At 37.5% G+C, this 17043-nt stretch overlaps 1 non-coding gene and 1 pseudogene across 2 annotated transcripts; both read right to left on the reverse strand.

Annotated features, from left to right (window-relative positions):
• Positions 1 to 10601: 10601 nt before the first annotated feature.
• Positions 10602 to 11312, reverse strand: LOC101024804 (annotated as a pseudogene). Its single transcript, XR_642016.3, has one exon. The product of XR_642016.3 is annotated as a ubiquitin-conjugating enzyme E2 L3 pseudogene (transcript).
• A 2025-nt stretch (positions 11313 to 13337) lies between these two features.
• Positions 13338 to 13444, reverse strand: LOC116272188. The gene has a single exon (XR_004180915.1). It is a non-coding gene; the product is annotated as a U6 spliceosomal RNA (small nuclear RNA).
• Positions 13445 to 17043: the final 3599 nt, after the last annotated feature.

Below are 17043 nucleotides of genomic sequence, written 5' to 3' on the forward strand. Positions count from 1 at the left end.
CATAAAAACCCTAGAAGAAAACCTAGGCAATACCATTCGGGACACAGGCATGGGCAAAGACTTCATGACTAAAATACTAAAAGCAATGGCAGTTAAAGCCAAAATTGACAAATGGGATCTAATTAAACTAAAGAGCTTCTCTGCTCAGTGAAGGAAACTGTCATCAGAGTGAACAGGCAACCTACAGAATGGGAGAGAATTTTTGCAAGCTACCCATCTGACAAAGGTCTAATATCCAGAATCTACAAGGAAACAAATTTACAAGAAAAAAACCAAACAACCCCATCAAAAGTGGACAAAGGATATGAACAGACAATTTTCAAAAGGAGACATTTATGCGGCCAACAAACATATGGAAGAAAAGCTCCTTATCACTGGTCATTAAAGGAATGCAAATCAAAACCACAATGAGATATTATCTCATGCCAGTTAGAATGGCAATTATTAAAAGGTAAGGAAGCAACAAATGCTTGTGAGGCTGTGGAGAAATAGAAACACTTTTACACTGTTGGTGGGAGTATGAATTAGTTCAACAATTGTGGAAGACAGTGTGGTGACTCCTCAAGGATCTAGAACCAGAAATGCCATTTGACCCAGCAATCCCATTATTGAGTATATACCCAAAGGATTATAAATCATTCTACTGTAAAGACAGATGCACATGTATGCTTATTGTGGCAGTATTTACAATTACAAACACTTGGAACCAACCCAAATGCCCATCAATAATAGACTGGATAAAGAAAATGTGGCACATATACAACGTGGAATACTATGCAGCCATACAAAGAATGAATCCTTGTCCATTGCCGGGTCATAGATGAAGCTGGAAGCTATCATTCTCAGTAAACTAACACAGGAACAGAAAACCAAACATCGCATGTTCTCACTCATAAGTGGGAGTTGAACAATGATAACACATGGACACAGGGAGGGGAACATCACACACCAGTGCCTGTCAGAGGTGGGTACCAAAAGGAGGGAGAGCATTAGGACAAATACTTAATGCATGTAGGACTTAAAATCTAGATGACGGTTTGATAGGTGCAGCAAACCACCATGGCACATGTATACCTATGTAACAAACCTGCATGTCATGCCCACGTATCCCAAAACTTATAGTAAAAAAAAAAAGACACAGGATCACAGGATCATGGTGGACAAGCGGGGAAACTGAAGGCCTAGATTACAGGAGATTTTGATCTTACCTGGAGCTGAGTCAATTTAGAGAGCCGAGTGTAATCCTGGGGTAGAGGAAGCAGTGGGAAAACACCTGTGAGCTCACTGAGTCTCCTAGCAAGCCATTTTTGCCTGGCCTCACAGAGGCTTTGGGAAAGGTCATAGAGAAATCTCCAGCTGAACTTTGTCACAATTTGAACTGATTGAGAAGCCTCCTTGCCAGAACTCAAGGGATGGCATGAATCCAGTGTGCAGAATCCACAGGTGGGGGAAGAAGGAAAGGCATATTTGCTTTCACAACTGGGAGGCTGGTAGCATGGGGCAAGTTCTCAGCCCTTCTTGCCCAATGTCTAGAAAGAGACTTGGTGCTGTTGTGGAAGGCACGATGTGAGTAAGGCTGGTCCTTTCAGATTGCATGGGAGCTGGGTGAGGCCTGTGACTGCTGGCTTTCCCCCACTTCCCTGACAACCTGCATAATACAGCAGAGGCAGACAATCCTCCTTAGGAACATAACTTTATTGACCTGGGTACCACACCCCCATCCCCCATAGAAACTGCAGCAAGTCCTGTCAAAGGAAAGTCAGATCTCAGAAACGCCTAGCTCTACTCCCACCCAATGGTCCTTCCCTGCTCACTGTGGTAACTAAAGACAAAGGGTATATACTCTTGGGAGTTCTAGGGCCCCACTCACCACCTGTTTCTCACCATACTACCACAACTGATGCTTTCTGGAAAGCGCCACCTTCTGGGAGGAGGCCAGCTGGCACAAAAATAGTGCATTAAACCACCAAAGCTAAGAACGCTCACAGAGTCCACTTCACCCCCCCCAGCCATCTCTACCAGAACAATTGCTGTTATAAATGACTGAGAGACCCATAGACAGTTCACATCACCGGACTTTGTGCAGATAAACCCTAATACCTGCTCGAAACCTTGTAGACTTGCTGGGGGGCTAGATCCACAAGAGTGATAACAATCATGACAGCTCAACTTCCAGGAAGCCACATCAATAGGAAAAAGGGGAGAGTACTACATCAAGGGAATACCCCATGGGACAAAAGAATCTGAACAAAAGCCTTCAACCCTAGACTTTCCCTCTGACAGAGCCTACCCAAATGAGAAGGAACCAGAACACCAATTCTGGTTACATGACAAAACAAGGTTCTTTAACACCCCCAAAAAACCACACTAGTTCACCAGCAATGGGTCCAAACCAAGAAGAAATCCTGGATTTACCTGAAAAAGAATTCAGAAGGTTCAATATTAAGCTCATCAGGGAGGCCCCAGAGAAAGGTAAAGCCAAATGTAAGGAAATTCAAAAAATTATAAAAGAAGTGAAGGGAGAAATATTCAAGGAAATAGATAACATAAAGAAAAAACAATCAAAACTTCAGGAAACATTGGACACACATAAAAATGCAAAATGCTGTGGAAAGTCTCAGCAATAGAACTGAACAAGTAGAAGAAAGAAATTCAGAACTCGAAGATAAGATCTTTGAATTAACCCAATCAAACATAGACAAAGAAATGAAAATAAAAAATATATAAACAAAACCTCCAAAAAATCTGGAATTATGTTAAATAACCAAACCTAAGAACAATTGGTGTTCCCAAAAACTAAGATAAATCTAACAGTTTCAAAAATTTATTTGGGGGAATTATAGAGGAAAATTTCCCCAGCCTTACTACAGACATAGACACCCAAATACAACAAGCACAAAAACACCTGGGAAATTCATTGCGAAAAGATCATTGCCTAGGCACATTGTCATCAGGTTATCTAAAGTTAAGACAAAGGAAAGAATCTTTTTTTATTATTCTTATAATGAGAGAATTTGCCACTACCACGTCACGACTACAAGAACTGCTAAAAAGAGCTCTAAATCTTGAAACAAATCCTGGAAACACATCAAAACAGAACCTCTAAAGCATAAATCACACAAAACCTATAAAACAAAAATAAAATTTAAAAAGCAAAAGCAAAAAAAACAAGCTATACAGGCAATAAATACCATGATGAATGGAATAGTACCTCACATCTCAATACTAACATTGAATGTAAATAGCCTAAATGCTCTACTTAAAAGATACAGAACTTCAGAATGGATAAGAATTCACCAATCAACTATCTGCTGCCTTCAAGAGACTCACCTAACACATAAGGACTCAAACAAACTTAAGGCAAAGGGGTGGAAAAAGACATTAGATGCAAATGGACACCAAGAGCAAGCAGGAGTAGCTATTCTTTTATCAGACAAAAAAATCTTTAAAGCAACAGCAGCTAAAAAAGACAAAGTAGGACGTTATATAATGATTAAAAGCCTTGTCCAACAGGAAAATATCACAATCTTAAAGATATATGCACCTAACACTGGAGCTTCCAAATTTATAAAACAAGTACAATTAGACCTAAGAAATGAAATAGACAGAAACACAGTAATAGTGGGAGACTTACTCCACTGATAGCACTAGACAGGTCATCAAGACAGAAGGCCAACAAAGAAACAATGGATTTTAAACTATACCCTGGAACAAAGGAACTTAACAGATATATACAGAACATTCTATCCAACAAATGCAGAATATACATTCTCTTCAACAGTGCATGGAACCTTCTTCAAGATAGACCATATGATAGGCCATAAAAAGCCTCAATAAATTTAAGAAACTGAAATTATATCAAGCACTCTCTCAAACCATGGTGGAATAAAACTGGAAATCAACAACAAAAGATACCTCCAAAACCCTGCAAATACATGGAAATTAAATAACCTGCTTTTGAATAATTGGGTCAAAATGAAATCTAGATGAAAATTTAAAAATTATTTGAACTGAACAAAAATAGTGACACAACCTATCAAAACTTTTGGGACACAGCAAATGTGGTGCTAAGAGGAGAGTACATAGCCCTGTACACCTACATCAAAAAGTCTGAAAGTACACAAACAGATAATCTAAGGTCACAGCTCAAGGAACTAGAAAAACAAAAACAAAATAAACCCAAACCCAGCAGAAAAAAGGAAATAGCCAAAATCACAGCAGAACTAAATAAAATTGAAACAAACAAACAAACAAGATACAAAAGATGAATGAAACAAAAAGATAAATGAAACAAAAGATAAATGAAAGAAAAGATAAATGAAACAAAAAATATTGATAGACCATTAGCAAGATTAACCAAGAAAAGAAGAGAGAAAATCCAAGTAGGCTCAATTAGAAATGAAATGGGAGATATTACAACTGACACCACAGAAATACAAAAGATTATTCAAGGCTACTGTGAACACTTTTATGCACATAAACTAGAAAACCTAGAAGAGATGGATAAATTCTGGAAAAATACAACCCTCCTAGCTTAAATATAGAAGATTTACATACCCTGAAAAGAACAATAACAAGCAGCAAGATTCGAATGGTAATTTTAAAATTACCAACAAAAAAAAAAGTCCAGGACCAGATATCTTTGCTATTGTGAATAGTGCTGCAATAAACATTTGCATGCATGTGTTTTTGTAGTAGAATGATTTACATTTATCTGGGAATATACACAGTAATGTGATTGCTGAATCAAATGGTAGTTCTGCTTTTAGCACTTTGAAGAATCACCAAACTGCTCTCCACAATGGTTGAACTAATTAACACTCCCACCAACAGTGTATGAGTGTTGCCTTTTCTACACAACCTCACCAGCATATGTTATTTTTTGTCTTTTTAATAATCACTGTTCTGACTAGCATGAGATGGTATCTCATTGTGGTTTTGATTTACATTTCTCTAATTATCAATGATGCTGAACTTTTTTTTCATATGATTTTTAGCCACATGTATGCCTTCTGTTAAAAAGTGTCTGTGCCTTGAGGAATCGCCATACTGTTTTCCATAATGGTTGAACTAGTTTACAATCCCACCAACAGTGTAAAAGTATTCCTATTTCTCCACATCCTCTCCAGCACCTGTTGTTTCCTGACTTTTTAATGATTGCCATTCTAACTGGTATGAGATGGTATCTCATTGTGATTTTGATGAAGTACCATATGACCCAGCCATCCCATTACTGGGTATATACCCAAACGATTATAAATCATGCTGCTAGAAAGACACATGAACATGTATGTTTATTGCGGCACTATTCACAATAGCAAAGACTTGGAATCAACCCAAATGTCCATCAGTGACAGACTGGATTAAGAAAAAGTGGCACATATATACCATGGAATACTATGCAGCCATAAAAAAGGATGAGTTTGTGTCCTTTGTAGGAACATGGATGCAGTTGGAAACCATCATTCTCAGCAAACTATCGCAAGAACAGAAAACCAAACACCGCATGTTCTCACTCATAGGTGGGAACTGAACAATGAGATCACTTGGACTCAGGAAGGGGAACATCACACACCGGGGCCTATCATGGGGAGGGGGGAGGGGGAGGGATAGCATTGGGAGTTATACCTGATGTAAATGACGAGTTGATGGGTGCTGATGAATTGATGGGTGCAGCACACCAACATGGCACAAGTATACATATGTAACAAACCTGCATGTTATGCACATGTACCCTAGAACTTAAAATATAATAATAATAATAAAAAAGACAACACATTCCCAGAATCAAAAGGTCAACAGGAATTAAACACCTAAGCTGATAAAGGACAGATCACCAAGGACTCTGGGTTTTGAAAAAATCTCAGATAATGTAGCATATTGAAAGATACTCAGTGGATCTGTTTTTCTTGGAAGCAAATAACTCACTGTGTTTTTATACAATATCTGCTACTCCCAGTCCCCATCAACCAGACCTCATTCAACAAAACACTTTTTATATAGCATTTATCAATTTATTTCTCATATAATGTTTTTAGATAAGCACAATAAATAGCTAAAAAGAAAAAAAAAGCGTCTGTGCATGTCCTTCACTCACTTTTTAAAGGGGTTGTTTGTTTTTTTCTTGTAAGTTTAAGTTTCTTATAGATGCTGGATGTTAGAACTTTGTCAGTTACACAGTTTGCAAATATTTTCATCTGTTCTGTAAGTTGTCTGTTTACTCTGTTGATAGTTTATTTTGCTGTGCAGAAGCTCTTTAGTTTAATTAGATCCCAATGGTCAATTTTTGCTTTTTTCATAATTTTTTTTTTTTGTCTTTGTCATGAAATCTTTACCTGAGTCTATGTCCAGCATGGTATAACCTAGATTGTCTTCCAGGGTTTTTAAAGTTTGGGGTTTTACATTTAAGTCTTTAATCCATCTTAGGTTGATATTTGTGTATGGTGTAAGAAAAAGGTTCAACTTCAATCTTTTGCATATGGCTAGCCAGTTATCCTAGCACCATTTATTGAATAGGCAGTCCTTTCTTCATTGCTTGTTTTTGTCAGCTTTGTTGAAGACCAGATACTGGTAGGTGTGCAGTCTTATTTCTAGGCCTTCTATTCTGTTCCATTGGTCTGTATGCCTGTTTTTGTACTAGTACCATGCTGTTTTGTTTACCATAGCCTTGTAGTATAGTTTGAAGTTAGGTAACATCATACCTCCAGCTTTGTTCTTTTTGCTTAAGATTGCCTTGGCTCACAGGTATACCTATGTAACAAACATGTACATCCTGCACAGGTACCCCAAAACTTAAAATAAAAGTTGAAAAAAGAAAGGTTGTCTTGCCTATTGGGGTTCTTTTTTGTTCCATATGAATTTTAAAATAGTTGTTACTAGTTCTGTGAAGAATGTTGTTGGTAGTTTGATAAGAATAGCATTGAATCTATAAATTGTTTTGGGCAGTATAGCCATTTTAATGATATTGATTCTCCCTATTTATGAGCATGGGATGTTTTTCCATTTGTTTGTGTCTTCTCTGATTTCTGTGGGCTATATTTGTAATTCCCATTGTAGAGATTTTTTTTATCTCCCTCGTTAGCTGTATTCATAGGTATTTTATTCTTTTTGTGGCAATTGTGAATGGAATTGCTTTCCTATGTGGTTCTCAGTTTGGTTGTTGTTGGTCTACAGGAATGCTAGTGATTTTTGTACATAGATTTTTGTATCGTGCAAATTTGATAAAGTTGTTTATCAGCTGGAGGAGCTTTGGGCCAAAACTCTAGGGTTTTCTAGATATAGAATCATGTCATCTATGAAGAGAAATAATTTGACTTCTTGTCTTCCTATTTGGATGCCCTTTATTTCTTACTCTTGTCTGATTGCTCTGGCTATGCCTTTCAATACTATGTTGAACAGGAGTGGTGAGAGAGGGCATTCTTGTCTTGTGCCGGTATTCAAGAGGAATGCTTCCAGTTTTTGCCCATTCAGTATGATGTTGACTGTGGGCTTGTCATAGACGGCTCCTATTATTTTGAGGTAAGTTTCTTGAATACCCAGTTTATTGAGAGTTTTTAACATGAAGTGGTCCTGAATTTTACCAAAAGCCTTTTCTGTGCCTATTGAGATAATCATGTGAGTTTTGTCTTTAGTTCTGTTTATGTGATGAATCTTATTTATTGATTTGCAGATGTTGAACCAACATTCTATCCCAGGGATGAGGCCTGCTTTATCATGGTGCTTTAGCTTTTTGATGTGCTTCTGGATGTCGTTTGCAAGTATTTTGTTGAGAATGTTTACATCAAAAGGATATGAACAGACACTTCTCAAAAGAAGACATTTATGCAATAAACAGACACATGAAAAAATGCTCATCGTCACTGGTCATCAGAGAAATGCAAATCAAAACCACAATGAGATACCATCTCACACCAGTGAGAATGGCAATCATTTAAAACTTAAAGTATAATAAAAAGAAAAAAGAATGCACAGCAACTACAAAAGTTAGGAAACAACAGATGCTGAGTATGTAGGATAAATAGAAAACACTTTTTACACTCTTGGTGGGAGTGTAAACTAGTTCAACCATTGTGAAAGACAGTGTGACGGTTCCTCAAGGATCTAGAACTAGAAATACCATTTGACCCAGCCATCCCATTACTGGGTATATGCCCAAAGGATTATGAATCATGCTACTATAAAGACACATGCACACATATGTTTATAGTGACATTCTTCACAACAGCAAAGGCTTGGAACCAAGCCAAATATCCATCAATGATAGACTGGATTAAGAAAATGTGGCACATATACACCATGGAATACTATGTAGCCATAAAAAAGGATGAATTAATGTCCTTTGTGGGGACATGGATGAAGCTGGAAACCATCATTCTGAGCAAACTATCACAAGAACAGAAAACCAAACACCGCATGTTCTCACTCATAGGTGGGAATTAAACAATGAGAACACCTAGACACAGGACAGGGAACATCTCACACTGGGGCCTGTCGTGAGTAGGGGTCTGGGGAAGGGATAGCATTAGGAGAAATACTTAATGTAAATGACGAGTTAATGGGTGCAGCAAACTAACATGATACATGTATACCTATATAACAAACCTGCATATTGTGCACATGTACCCTAGAACTTAAAGTATAATTTAAAAAAAAAAAGAATACAGGATTGGCTTGTTTTTTTGTTTTGTTTTGTTTTTTGTTTTTTTGGGGTTTTTTGACAGAGTCTTGCTCTGTCTGCCAGACTGGAGTGCAGTGGCACGATCTCAGTTCACTGCAACCTCCACCTCCTGGGCTCAAGTGATTCTCCGGCCTCAGCCTCTCCAGTAACTGAGATTACAGGCGCACACCACCACACACCCAGCTAATTTTTGTATTTCTTAGTAGAGACGGGGTTTCACTATGTTGGCCAGGCTGGTCTTGAACTGCTGACCTCATGATTCACCCACCTCGGCCTCCCAACGTGCAGGGATTACAGGTGTGAGCCACTGTGCCCGGCTGATGGACCTGTATTACTACTATTACTATTATTCTTATATCCATTTCACAAATGTGGAAATGGAGCCTCAAAGAAGTTATGCATGTTGCCAAAAATTGACTAATAACTGACCCTGAATTTGGACATAAACCTATCAACTCCAAGCCCGCAAATGCTCTGTGGAGTGCTCTACTCTGAGTTAAAAGGACACTTTCCTAGACCATATGGGAGCAGAAGTCCTCAGTTCTTTCATGTTCTTTCATCCAATTCTATCAATGGGACAGTTGTTCTACCATAGCCAAATCGCTAACAGAGCATTGATTCTTCATTTTAGCTATTGGGAGTGCTCTAATTGCTCGCTGAATTTTTCAATGTACTTCCAGACAATGGGTGAGTTTTGGGGAGAATAACGAAATGTGAAGCAGCTACAGAGAGGTGATGTCACCTAATGGAATATGTCCTATGTTAGTTCTCCCAACTTGGATTATAGGCCCCCATCACACCTCCCAATTGTTAACTAAATAGCAGAGACTCTTGGCAAGTCACTTAACCTCTCTGTGCTTCTAATAATAACTATAATAAAGCCAGTATCACCTGAAAAAAAAAATGCTTAACATAATTTAACCATTACTGAAATTCAAATAGGGAGACAACATTTCACAGTCACTAGGATTGCTGGTGTGAAAGTTAATTATTCAAATTGAGTCATTCTTGTCATACCCAAATAAATCAGTCAAGGGGCCACAGGGAAAAAGCCCTGGGAGCTCATAGCACCTGATCCAAAAATTAAATCTTCTATAAGCCCAGCTGCTGAAATGGCCTGCTGTAACCCCAAGACCAACTTTACCTAGCAGCTTCTGAAACAACCTGCTGGGACCCTAACACTGGTTTTACTTACCACCATCACTCACTAATCAGAGCTAGCAAGAAGCTTGCTATCTCCCAAAAGCTTCTCTAGTGTGAACGAACTTTCTTTCAAAACAATAAAGAGTATGTCTTTTTCTAATAACATTTCCAACATTCTCTTTGGGACATACTGAGGACAACTTGGTCTGTGTGTATGCCCTAAATTGCTTTCCAAATAAAACATTTTAAATGTAAAAAAAAAAAAAAAAGATGGCATCAACGTTAATCAAATATATTGGCCTGAAGTTTTTTGTTTTTGTTTTTGTTGTGCCTCTGCCAGGTTTTGGTATCAAGATGATGCTGGCTCCATAGAACACGTTGAAAAGGAGTTACTCCTTCTTAATGTTTTGAAATAGTTTCTGTATGAATTGTACCAGCTTTTCTTTGTACACCTGGTAGAATCTGGCTGTGAATCCATCAGGCCCCAAGTGTTTTTCTTAGTAGGCTATTTATTACTGATTTAATTTTGGAGCTTGTTATTGGTCTTTTCAGGAAATTTATTTCTACCTGGCTCAGTCCTTGGACAGTGTATGCGTCTGGGAATTTATTCATCTCCCTTGGGTTTTCTAGTTTGTGATAGTAGAGGCATTCATAGTAGTTTATAATGGTTGTCTTTTTTTTTTTCTTTTTGAAAGGATAAGTAGTATCATTTTTATTAAACATTTCTAATTCTGTTTATTTGAATCTTCTCTCTTTTCTTTTTTATTTTTTTTATTTTTTATTTTTTAGAACATCTTAAATTTTTAATCCTTTCTTTACAGGTTACCTAGACCACTTTTGATTAAGAAAACTGTAGAAAGTTAATAACTGCCACAAGGGAACGCCAGGCGGTGGCACGTGTCAATTTCCACAGAGTCCTGCTTTGCAGGGTGTCTGAATGCACTGCACGGGGCCTCTGCTCACACTTGCTGGAACCAATCGTGGCAGATTTTAGTCCACAAGTCGCTTTTCCCCATATTTCTTTGTAAACTCTTCAGCATTCTTACAGAATTTTTTACGGTCCTTAGAGTATTCTTCAGCAAGGTCAGCCCGAAGCGGGTGCTCGGGCTGGGGGTCATTCACCAGTGCTATGAGGGACTGGATTACTTGGTCGGTTTTGGTTGCTGGCTTCCAGTTTTCAGCGCTAATTACTGGCAGACAGACCTGCCCCTTTTCGTCAATGTTCGGGTGATAGATCTTTGTTTTAAATGTGATCTTCGGTGGTTTGAATGGGTACTCTGCTGGAAAGTTGATTTCGATTCTGAAGGCCCCCTTATCATATGGAGGGTTGTCAGGAACAATAAGCCCTTGCCAAGTCAATAAATTAGCTTCATCAACCTGGATGTTACGGAAGTTTTTCATCCCACATTTGCGGATTTCTTCAAGCTCCTTCATCAGCCTCCTGCTGGCCGCCATCTTGGATTTGGTTCTCTTTTCTTTTTTATTAGTCTAGCTAGTGGACTAATTTATTAAATTTTTCAAAAAACCAACTCTTGGATTTATTGATCTTTTGAACTCTTTTTCATGTCTTGATTTTCTTCAGTTCAGCTCTGATTTTGATTTGTTTTTATCTGCTGGTAGCTTTGCAGTTGATTTATTCCTGCTTCTCTAATTATTTTAGTTGTGAAGTTAGGTTGTTAATTTGAAATCTTTCTAACTTTTGATGTGGGCATTTAATACTATAAATTTTCCTCTTAACACGCCTTACCTGTATCTCACACATTCTGATATTTTGAATCTTTGTTTTCATGATTTTAAAAGAATTTCTTGATTTCTACCTTAATTTCATTATTTACCCAAAAATCATTCAGGAGTATGTTGCTTAATTTCCATGTAATTGCAGTTTTGAGCAATTTTCATAGTCACGACTTCTATTGTTAATAGTATGTTTGGCATGATTTTAGTTCTTTTATGTCTGTTGGGGATTGTTTTCTGTCTAATTATGTGTCAATATTAGAATATGTGCCACGTGGCAATGGAAAGAATGTATATTTTGTTGATTTGGGATAGAGAGTTCTGTAAAGGCCAATTAGATCCATTTGGTTTAATGTTAAGCTCAGGTCCTGAATATCTTTGTTAATTTTCTGCCTCTATAATCTGTCTAATATTGTCAGTGGAGAGTTGAAGTATTCCACTATTATTGTGTGGGAGTCTATGTCTCTTTGTCTCTTGGTAGGTCTCTAAGAACTTGCTCTGTGAATCTGATTGTTGCTGTGTTGAGTTCACATGTATTTAGAATAGTTAGGTCTTCTTGCTGAATTGAACCCTTTATCATCATGTAATGCCTTTGTCTTTTCCGTCTTTTTTGATCTTTGTTGGTTTTAAATCTCTTTAGTCTGAAATTAGAACTTTAGCCCCTGCTTTCTTTTGTTTTCCATTTGCTTAGTATATTTCCTTTCATCTCTTTAATTTGAGCCTATGAATGTCATGATGTGTGACATGGGTCTTTTGAGGACAGTATATCATTGAGTCTTTCTTTTGTATCCAGCTTTCCACTCTGTACATTCTAAGTGGGGCATTTAGCCCACATGCATTCAAGTTTAGTGTTGGTAGATGTGAATCTGTTCCTGTCATTGTGTTGTTAGCTGGTTTTTATGTTGGCTTGTTTGTGTGGTTGCTTAACAGTGACACTGGTCCATGTGTTTAAGTGCGTTTTTGTATTAGCTGATAGCAGTCTTTCCTTTCTATATTTAGTGCTCCTTTCAAGATCTCTTGTAAGGTATGTCTGGTGTAAGATATTGCTTATCTGAAAATGATCTTAGTTCTTCTTCACATAGGAAACTTAGTTTGATTAGATATAAAATTCTTGGTTGAAAATTTTTTTCTTTAGGAATGTTGAATATAGGCCCCAATCTCTTCTGGCTTATAGGGTTTCCACTGAGAGGTCCACTGTTAGCCTGATAGGGCTTCCTTTGTAGGTGACTTGCCTTTTGTCTCTAGATGTCTTTACATTTTTTCTTTTATTTTAACTTTGGAAAATCTGATGATTATGTATCTTGAGGATGAACTTCTTGTTTAGAATCTTGCAGGAGTTCTCTGTAGTTCCTGAATTTTACTGTTGGCCTCTCTAGCAAAATGGGGGAAGTTTTCATGAACAATAGCCTGAAATATGTTATCCACATTTTTCACTTTCATCCCCTTCCTTTAAAACATGCCAATGATTTGCAGGTTTGGTCTTTTTACATAATCCAATACTTCTTGGAGGTTTTGTTTATTCCTTTTCATACTTTTTTCTTTATTTTTTTCTTACTGCCTTATTTCAGAGAACTACTTTTCAAGTCCTGAGATTCTTTCCTCAGCTTGGTTTATTCTGCTGTTGATAACTTCTAATTGCATTGTGAAATTCTTGTATTGTATTACTTAGCTCTGATCCATTAGGTTCTGTTTTATACTGCTATTCATCCTTCAGCTACTGTGTTACTTTATTGTGATTCTTATTTTCCTTGGATTGGGTTTGTCATCCTCCTGAATCTCAATGAAAAATATGGGACACTTCACAAATTTGTATGTTATCCTTTTACAAGTGCCATGCTAATCTTCTTTGTATCATTCCAATTTTAGTATATGTGCTGCCAAATTGAGCATGATAGTGTATTTTCAACAAGACCCTTTTGCTAATATCAATTTATATAACAAATTAGTAAAATCATATTATTCCCTTTTTAACAAGTATCCTGCTGGGAATGGTGGCTCATAACTGTAATCCTACCACTTTGGGTGACCAAGGCAGGAGATTTGCTTAATCTCAGGAATTCAATATCAGCCTGGGCCCCATCTCTACAGAAAATAAATTTACAAAACATTAGCTGAGTGTGGTGGTGCATGCCTGTAGTTGAGCTACTGGGGAGCCTGTGGTGGAAGGATCACTTGAGCCCAGTAGACTGAGGCAACAGTAAGCCATGATCATGCCACTGTACTTCAGCCTAGGTAACAGAGCAAGACCTCTCACAAAAGCAAAACCAAAGAAAACAAATATCCAAGGTCTTCTGTGGTGTTAATGTTGCTAATTTCCATTCACATAAACACTATGTTGTTATATCCTAATATTTTAACACTATTTTAAAATATTTAAAGTTAATGCAGTGTTTATATTTACACAGAGTCATGATATTTTTATTTTACTTTACCAATCATAAAATTAATGATAATTTGTGAAGAGGTTATTGCTAATTAAACTTATAAACTAAAAAATTTCCAAGGCGGGTCTCAATCAATTTAAAAGTTTATTTTGCCAAGGTTAAGGACATACTCAGAAAAAATAAACATGGAATTATAGAAACAGTCTGTGGTCTGTGCCTTTATCCAAGGATGCCTGAGGGCTTCAGTATTTAAAGGGAAAAATTGGGCTGGAGGACACAGATGGAGGGTCTAGTAATTCACATGTTGCAAGAGAAAAAGGAGCAAGTGGAGGAATAGTTCATTTTGTATTCTAAATATCAGAGGGCCTCTTCTCCTCCAAAGGAATGCAACTCCTTGCCAGCAATGGAACAAAGCTGGATGGAGAATGACTTTGACGAGTTGAGAGAAGAAGTCTTCAGATGATCGGTAATAACAAACTTCTCCGAGCTGAAGGAGGATGTTTGAACCCATAGCAAAAACTAAAAACCTTGAAGAAAGATTAGATGAATGGCTAACTAGAATAAACAGCATAAAGAAGACCTTAAATGACCTGATGGAGCTGAAAACCATGGCACAAGAACTACGTGATGTATGCACAAGCTTCAGTAGCCAATTCAATCAAGTGGAAGAAAGGGTATCAGTGACTGAAGATCAAATGAATGAAATGAAGTGAGAAGAGAAGCTTAGAGAAAAAAGACCAAAAAGAAACAAACAAAGCCTCCAAGAAATATGGGACTATGTGAAAAGACCAAATCTACATCTGATTGGTGTACCCAAAAGTGATGGGGAGAATGGAACCAAGCTGGAAAACACTCTTCAGGATATTATCCAGGAGAACTTCCCCAACCTAGCAAGGCAGGCCAACATTCAAATTCGGGAAATACAGAGAACACCACAAAGATACTCTCAAGAAGAACAACTCAAGACACATAATTATCAGATTCATCAAGGTTGAAATGAGAGAAAAAAATGTGAAGGGCAGCAAGAGAGAAAGGTCGCGTTACCCACAGAGGGAAGCCCATCAGAATAATAGTGGATCTCTCAGCAGAAACTCTACAAGCCAGAAGAGAGTTGGGGCCAATATTCAACATTCTTAAAGAAAAGAATTTTCAACCTAGAATTTCATATCTGGCCAAACTAAGTTTCATCAGTGAAGGAGAAAAAAAATCCTTTACAGACAAGCAAATGCTGAGAGATTTTGTGACCACCAGGCCTGCCTTACAAGAGCTCCTGAAGGAAGCACTAAACATGGAAAGGAACAACCAGTGCCAGCCACTGCAAAAACACGCCAAACTGTAAAGACCATCAATGCTAGGAAGAAACTGCATCAACTAACAAGCAAAATAATCAGTTAACATAATGACATGATCAAATTCATACATAAAAATATTAACCTTAAATGTAAATGGGCTAAGTGCTCCAATTAAAAGACACAGACTGGCAAATTTGATAAAGAGTCAAGACCCATCAGTGTGCTGTATTCAGGAGGCCCGTTTCATGTGCAGAGACACACATAGGCTCAAAATAAAGGGATGGAGGAAGATCTACCAAGCAAATAGAAAACAACAAAAAAAGCAGAGGTTGCAATTCTATCTCTGATAAAACAGACTTTCAACCAACAAAGATCAAAAGAGACAAAGAAGGCCATTACATAATGGTAAAGGTATCAATGCAACAAGAAGAGTTAACTATCCTAAATATATATGCACCCAATACAGGAGCACCCAGATTCATAAAGCAAGTACTTAGAGACCTACAAAGAGACTTAGACTCCCACACAATAATAATGGGAGACTTTAACACCCTACTTTCAACATTAGACAGATCAATGAGACAGAAAGTGAACAAGGATATCCAGAAATTGAACCCAGCTCTGCACCAAGCAGGCCTAATAGACATCTACAGAACTCTCCACCCCAAATCAACAGAATATACATTTTTCTCAGCACTATATAGCGCTTATTCCAAAATTGACCACATAGTTGGAAGTAAAGCACTCCTCAGTAAATGTACAAGAACAGAAATTATAACAAACTGTCTCTCAGACCACAGTGCAATCAAACTAGAATTCAGGATTAAGAAACTCACTCAGAACCACTCAACTACATGGAAACTGAACAATCTGCTCCTGCATGACTACTGGGTACATAACAAAATGAAGGCAGAAATAAAGATGTTCTTTGAAATCAATGAGAACAAAGACACAACATACCAGAATCTCCGGTACACATTTAAATCAGTGTGTAGAGGGAAATTTATAGCACCAAATGCCCACAAGAGAAAGAAGGAAAGATCTAAAACTGACTCCCTAACATCACAATTAAAAGAACTAGAGAAGCAAGAGCAAACATATTCAAAATCTAGCAGAAGGCAAGAAATAACTAAGACAAGAGCAGAACTGAAGGAAGTAGAGACACAGAAAATCCTTCAAACAATCAATGAATCCAGGAGGTGGTTTTTTGGACAAGATCAACAAAATTGATAGACCCCTAGGAATATTAATAAAGAAGAAAAGAGAGAAGAATCAAATAGACACAATATAAAATGATAAAGGGGTATCACCACCGATTCCACAGAAATACAAACTACCATCAGAGAATACTACAAACAACTCTACGCAAATAAAATAGAAAATCTAGAAGAAATGGATAAATTCCTGCACACATACACCCTCCAAACACTAAACCAGGAAGAAGCTGAATTCCTGAATAGACCAATAACAGGTTCTGAAATTGAGGCAATAATTAACAACCTACCAACCAAAAAATGTCCAGGACCAGACATATCCACATTTGAATTATACCAGAGGTACAAAGAAGAGCTGGTACCATTCCTTCTGAAACTATTCCAATCAGCAGAAAAAGAGGGAATCCTCCCTAACTCATTTTATGAGTCCAGCATCATCCTGATACCAAAGCCTGACAGAGACACAACAAAAAAAGAGAATTTTAGACCAATATCCCTGATGGACATCGATGCAAAAATCCTCAGTAAAATACTGGCAAACGAAATCCAGCAGCACATCAAAAAGCTTATCCACCACGATCAAGTTGGCTTCATCCCTG

This window comes from Papio anubis, chromosome X (assembly GCF_008728515.1).
Source record: "Papio anubis isolate 15944 chromosome X, Panubis1.0, whole genome shotgun sequence".
NCBI classification, from domain to species: domain Eukaryota; kingdom Metazoa; phylum Chordata; class Mammalia; order Primates; family Cercopithecidae; genus Papio; species Papio anubis.